Source organism: Carcharhinus amblyrhynchos, chromosome 27, assembly GCF_965287045.1.
Source record: "Carcharhinus amblyrhynchos chromosome 27, sCarAmb.v2.hapA, whole genome shotgun sequence".
NCBI classification, from domain to species: Eukaryota; Metazoa; Chordata; class Chondrichthyes; order Carcharhiniformes; family Carcharhinidae; genus Carcharhinus; species Carcharhinus amblyrhynchos.
This window is the reverse complement of record NC_137350.1, coordinates 5,391,170-5,397,891: the sequence shown is the minus strand read 5'-3', so window position 1 is coordinate 5,397,891 and position 6,722 is coordinate 5,391,170.

Below are 6,722 nucleotides of genomic sequence, written 5' to 3'. Positions count from 1 at the left end.
AAATTCAGAGAAAGCAACTCAATCAAAGACTTCCTATGCTGGCAATTACAGAGAATGCACATGGGAAAGACAAGTCTGCATCTCTGTACACAGAGGACATCGTGAGGCTTAAACTAAATCGACAGAAACTGAAGCTTCAAGGCCCCACTGTTTGATTTTAATTTCTATCTGTCATCTGTCCTGAAACCAAGAATGCATCCTGAACCAAAGCGGCAAGGACATTGATCATCTCCAAGGACATATCCTACTTATGTGTGCTTGGCAAGTTAGGACTTTTACTTTGATCTGTAAATGGGTCATTTTATGAAAGAGAAAATAAGACAATTAGAAAATTGTGGTCAGTCTAGAGAAGCATAAAGTATTCCTCATCACAAACTGAGTTAACAAATGTGTGTGCGGAGAAAGCCGATTTCAGTTGGTGCTAAAAGGCTGTTACAATCTACACGAGCTTTCCTGGGTTTAGTAGAGTGACTGTTATCCAGGTGGAAAGGACACACTCTAACATTAGGTGAGTATAACATGACACGCGGATGTGAAGTTTCCCATGGTTGGCCAGCTGACAATCACATCTCAGGTATAGAATTATCATTTAGCATGTGAGTGTAGAGAGACAGCACCTGGGCATGCACTCCCAGGACAGACTGGCTGGAGGGGAAAGATAACCCTGGAGATGGTGGTAGCACAAGGGAAGTGTTTTATACATTCCTCTTATTTAAGAATCAAGTTTTTATTTGATTGGAGAATGGCCCTCCAAATCTCTGTTGCTCTGAATGAACGAGGTCTAAGATTTGAAGAGCAGAAGGATCTTGGGGTCCAGGTCCATAGGACTCTTAAATCGGCCTCGCAGGTGGAGGATGTGGTCAAGAAGACATATGGTGTACTGGCCTTCATTAATCGAGGGATTGAGTTTAGGAGTCAGGAGGTAATGCTGCAACTTTATAAGACCCTTGTCAGACCCCACTTGGAGTACTGTGCGCAGTTCTGGTGGCCTCACTACAGGAAGGATGTGGAAGCTATTGAAAGGGTGCAGAGGAGATTTACAAGGATGTTGCCTGGATTGGGAGGCATGCCTTATGAAGATAGGTTGAGGGAGCTGGGACTCTTCTCCCTGGAGAGACGAAGGTTGAGAGGCGACCTGATAGAGGTTTATAAGATGTTGAGAGGAATAGATAAGGTGGATTCTCAGAGGCTATTTCCCAGGGCTGAAATGGTCGCTACGAGAGGACACAGATTTAAGGTGCAGGGAAGCAAGTACAGAGGAGATGTCAGGGGTAAGTTTTTCACTCAGAGGGTGGTGAGTGAGTGGAATCGGCTGCCGTTGGCGGTGGTGGAGGTGAACTCGCTGGGGTCTTTTAAAAGACTTCTGGATGAGTATATGGGATTTAATGGGATTGGGGGTTATAGATAGGTCTATGGCTTAGTAGGTATACAAGTGATCGGCGCAACTAGTGGGCCAAAGGGCCTGTTTGTGCTGTAGTGTTCTATGTTCTATTAATATTTTAGACTTAAATAAGGTCAATTATATGAGCATAGAGGCTGTGCTGGTTGAAGTCCAAAGATGTGCGGGTTAGGTTGACTGGCCATACTAAAATTGCCCCTTGGTGTCCTGAGATGTGTAGGTTAGAGGGATTAAAATATGTAGGGATATGGGGGTAGGGCCCGGGTGGGATTGTGGTCGGTACAGACTCGATGGGCCTCTTTCTGCACTGTAGGGATCTATGATTCTATTATATACTAGGCCAGAGGTTGGATCAATAGAGGAGCAGTGGCAGACATTTAAGAGGATATTTCAGAATTCGTATATTACTATAAGGAACGATTCTAAAGGGAGGATCCACCATCTGGGGTTAACTAAAGAACTTAAATAAAGCATCAAACTTAAGGAAAAAGTATATAAATATGCAAGTGTGCGGGGCAGGACAGATGAGTGGTTAGAATCTAAAGAATGGCAGAGAATGACTGAAAGATTGGGAGAAAGAAATTTGAGTACAAGAGGAAGATAGCTAGAAATATAAAATGGATAGCAAGAGTTTCACTAGGCATTTAAAAAGGAAAGAGGACTTGGTTCCCAGGAGCAAGAGAGACAAGTTACTAGTAAATTGTAAGGAAACGGCAGATGAAAAGAACAAATATTTTGCTTCTGTCTTCATTAGAGGATGCAAATGACATTCCAGTAATAGTTGTAAATCAGGAGGAGGGGAGAGAGGGGAACTTAGTGAGATTTCAATCACGAGAGAAGCAGTACTCAGCAATTGGATGGAGCAGTGGACAGACTGGTCTCCAGGTCACAAAGGACTCCATCATAGGGTCTTAAAAAATACAGCGAATGAAGTAGTTGAAGTAGTTGAAGTGTTGGTGTTAAATTCTCCAAAAATTTCCTAGACTTTGGAAAGGTTCCATTTAACCCTTTATTCAAAAGTGGAAGAAGGGGAGGCAGAAAACAGGAACTACAGGCCGGTGAGCTTATTGTCTGTTATGAGGAAGTTGTTATAGTCAATCGTTAACTAGATTATATCATAGATACCTACAATGCAGAAGGAGGCCATTCGGCCCATCAAATTTGTACCAACTCTGACAGAGTACTGCACCCAGGCCCTTTTCAACCACTCTATTCCCGTAGCCCCACCATTTACCATGACTAATCCATCTAATCTACACATCTTGCAACACTAAGGGGCAATTTAGCATGGCCAGCTTGCACATCTTTGGGCTGTGGGAGGAAACTGGATCACCTGGAGGAAACGCACACAACACAGGGAGAACATGCAAACTTCACACACTCACCCAAGGACAGAGTTAAACCTGGCACTGTGAGGCAGCTATGATAACCACCCATAAGTGCCCATATAGCTGGGCACTTGGAAAAACTCAAGGCAATCGTGAAGAGTCAGAATGGTTTTGTGAAAGGGAAATCATAAGAACATAAAAAATAGGAGCAGGATTAGGCCATCTAGCCCTCAAGCTTGCCCCACCATTCAATTAAATCATGGCTGATCTGATAGTTGTTCAGTTCCACTTAGCCGCCTGCTCCTCATAACCCTTAATTCCCTTATTGATCAGAAATCTATCTACCTGTGATTTAAACATATTCAACGAGGTACCTTCCACTGCTTCAATGGGCAGAGAATTCCAGAGATTCACAACCCTCTGAGAGAAGAAGTTCCTCCTCAACTCTGTTCTAAACTGTGCCCTCTAGTTCTGGTTTCCTTTCTAAGTGGAAAGAATCTCTCCACCTCTACCCTATCTAGCCCCTTCATTATCTTATATGTCTCTATAAGATCACCCCTCAGCCTTCTAAACTCCAACGAGTACAGGCCCAATCTACTCAATCTCTTCTCATAAGCTAACCCCCTCATCTCCTGTATCAGCCTGGTGAACCTTCTCTGCACTCCCTCCAAGGCCAATATATCCTTTTGCAAATAAGGGGACCAAAATTGCACACAGTACTCTAGTTGCGGCCTCACCAGTACCCTGTACAATTGCAGCAAGACCTCCCTACTTTTATATTTCATCCCCCTCGCGATAAAGGCCAACATTCCATTTGCCTTCTTGATCATGTTGCACCTGCAAACTGAGTTTTTGCGATTCATGCACAAGGACCCCCAGGTCCCTCTGCACAGTAGCATGTTGTAATTTTTCACCATTTAAATAGCCCATTTTACTATTATTCCTTCCAAAGTGGATAACTTCACACTTGCCAACATTATACTCCATCTGCCAGAACCTCGCCCACTCACTGAGTCTATCCAAATCTCTCTGCAGACTTTCCGCACCCTCCACGCAATTCACTTTCCCACTCATCTTTGTGTCATCAGCAAACTTTGTTACCCTACACTCGGTCCCCTCCTCCAGCTTGTCTATGTAGATGGTAAACAGTTGAGGCCCCAGCACTGATACCTGCAGTAGGCCACTAGTCACCAACTGCCAACCAGAAAAGCACCCATTTATTCCAACTCTCTGCTTCCTGTTAGATAACCAATCCTCAATCCACGCTAACACTTTATCCCCAACTCCGCGTACCTTAATCTTCTGCAGCAACCTTTTGTGAGGCACCTTATCGAACGCCTTCTGGAAATCTAAAAACACCACATCCACCGGTTCCCCTCTGTCAAACGCACTCGTCACATCTTCATAAAAATCCAGTAAATTTGTCAAACACGACTTTCCCTTCAAGAATCCATACTGCATCTGCTTGATCGAAGCATTCTGTTCCAGGTGTCCTGCTATTTCTTGTTTCATGATGGATTTCAGCATTTTCCCAACTACAGACGTTAAGCTAACCGGCCTGTAGTTACCTGTAGACTATGAAACTAAACTGGCGCAAAATACAAAAACTGATAGTAGAAGTGTTTACAAATATATAAAAAGGAAAAGAGTGGCTGAAGTAAATGTTGGACTGTTAGAAGACGAGAAGGGGGATTTAATAATGGGAAATGAGGAAATGGCTGAGGCCTTAAACAAGTTTTTTGAGTCGGTCTTCACGGCAGAGGACACAAATAGCCTACCAAACATTAACAGTTGTGGGACTGTACGGGGTGAGGTCCTTAAAGCGATTACTATTACTAAAGAGGTAGTACTTGGTAAACTAATGGGGCTAAAGGTAGACAAGTCCCTGGGCCCAGATGGAATGCGTCCCAGGGTACTGAAAGAAATGGCAGATGTAATAGCAGATGCATTATTAGTAATTTATCAAAATTCACCAGACTTTGGGAAATCATGATTAACCAATTTATTGGAGTTTTCTGAAGGAGTCACATGCTGTGGATAAAGGAGAACTTGTAGATGTACTGGACTGGAATTTCCACAAATCATTTGATAAGGTGCCACATTAAAGATTATTGCAGAAAATAAAAGCTTGTGGTTAAGAGTAACACAGTAGCCTGGATTGAAGATTGGCTCGCTACAGGAAAACAATATGCAGAAATGGGTCTGTTTAATTGGCAGGATGTGAGAAGTGAAATCTCAAAGGGATCTATTTTGTGGCAACCTTTTACAATTTACATCAGTGATTTAGATGAGGGGAGCAAAGGCAAGGTAGCTAAATTTAGAGATACTTTTGATAGGTAAGAATGTATGTTGTGAAGATGACATAAGGAGTTTCCTGACAGATCTATTTGTGTGTTTATGGGCAAAAGTCTGGCACAGGGAAAACAATGTAAAGTTGCTCACTTTGACAGAAACAATAATAAAAGAACCAAAATTATTTGAACTGAGAACAGTTACAGAACTCGGAGGTACAGAGGAAACTACATATTTGAGTGCCTGAGCCACAAAAATTAGCCTGCAGGTACAGCAGATAATAAGGTGAATAAAATGATATTTTATTCAGAAAGAAATTGAACATAAAATTAAGGATGTCTTCCTTCAGTTATTCAAGGCATTGGTTGGACCACATCTCGAATGCTGTGTGTAGTTTTAGTTTCCTTATTTAAGAAGGGTATAAATGTGTTGGGGGGGGTTCAGATGAGATTTACCATATTGATCACTGGAATGAGTGGATTGTCTTCTGAGGAAAGGTTGGGCAGACTGGGCTTGTTTGTACTGGAGTTGAGAAGAGTGAGGGATGATATGAGTAAAGTCTATTAAAACTTGAACGGTCTCAACAAAGTGGATGTGGAAATTGTGTTTCTTCTTGTGGTCGAGTCCAGAACTAGGGGGTTACCATTTTAAAATTAGGGTCGTAGAGGTTTACAGTATGGGAACAAGATTCTTCGACCCAATTGTCCATGCTGCCCTTTTCTTTAAAGCCTCTAAGCTAATCTCAATTGCTCACATTTTGCCTATATCCCTCTAAACCATCTTACCCATGTAACTGTCTAAATTTTTTTTTTTAAAGACAAAATTGTACCCACCTACTACCTCTGGCAGCTTGTTCCAGACATGCGCTACCCTCTGTGTGAAAAAATTGAATCTCTGGACACTTTTGTATTTCTCCCCTCTCACCTTAAACCTTTGCTTTCTAGTTTTAGACTCCCCTACCTTTGGGAAAAGATATTGACCATCTAGCTGATAGGGGGTTGGGATGAGGAGAATATTTTTAGCTGAGGTTGTGTGACTTTGGAACCTCTCTGCAGTAAAAGGCAGAGGAGATACATTCTTGCTATGCAAGGGGATGGATATGCGGGTAGATGAGAATGGCAAAACACAAACAAATCAGCCATGATATTTCCGAGTGGTATAGCAAACTCAAGGGGCCAAATAGCTGACTTCTGCTTCAATTTTGTATATTCATAGTTACCACGACAGATACGCAGACAAGAGTCTGTAATGAACAGCAATGCTTCGAGAGGCTCTAGAGGAGAAACTGGCCTTTGATGATAAAGTAAAAAATGGATTGTGGCTCACACACAGCCCGTTTTACACTGTAACCCCTCCATTACACGCACAGCCTGTTTCACACTGTGACCTCCCCTCTCCAGCACACCCAGACAGCTTGTTTTACACTGTGTTCCCCCCTCGGCAGACAGCCTGTTTTACACTGTGCACCCCCCCACCCCAGCACACAGGCAGCCTGTTTTACACTGTGCCCCTCCCACCCCGAATACAGACAGCTTGTTTTACACTGTGACCACCACCCCCCCCCAGCACACAGGTGTTTTGCACTGTGACTACATCCCGCCCAGCCCACAGACGGCCTGCAACATGGGCACATGTTGCATCAACGTCAATGAAAATGGTAAACCAGGTTGGAGTGCTGAATGTTTTCACCCAGTCGTGTTTGT